The sequence below is a fragment of the Pipistrellus hanaki genome (genome assembly GCF_964339955.1).
Source record: "Pipistrellus hanaki genome assembly, contig: scaffold_136, whole genome shotgun sequence".
NCBI lineage: Eukaryota > Metazoa > Chordata > Mammalia > Chiroptera > Vespertilionidae > Pipistrellus > Pipistrellus hanaki.
In genome coordinates this window covers 2,064-2,500 of record NW_028182201.1, presented here as the reverse complement: position 1 = coordinate 2,500, position 437 = coordinate 2,064, and positions in this window count along the sequence as shown.

The window sequence follows — 437 nt, the reverse complement described above, 5'->3', positions numbered from 1 at the left end:
AAATAAATTAATAAGATAGGATGAAATGCAATAAAATAAAATAGGGTGAATAAAATGAAAATAATAAAATAAAATGAATAAAATAAAATAAGAAAGTAAATAAAATAAAAAGTAATAAAATACTATAAATGAAATAAAATAAAATGAATAAAATAAAAGGAGAAAGAAAATAAAATAAAAAACAATGACATAAAATAACAACATAAGATAAATAAAACGAATAAAAAATAAAACGATAAAGCAAATAAAACAATAAAATGAATAAAATAAAGTGAATAAAATAACGCAGACGAAAAATAGTGAGATGAAATAAAATAAAATAAATTAATAAGATAGGATGAAATGCAATAAAATAAAATAAAATGAATAAAATAAAAACAATAAAATAAAATAAGAAAGTAAAATAAATAAGAAAGTAAACAAAGTAAAAAATAATA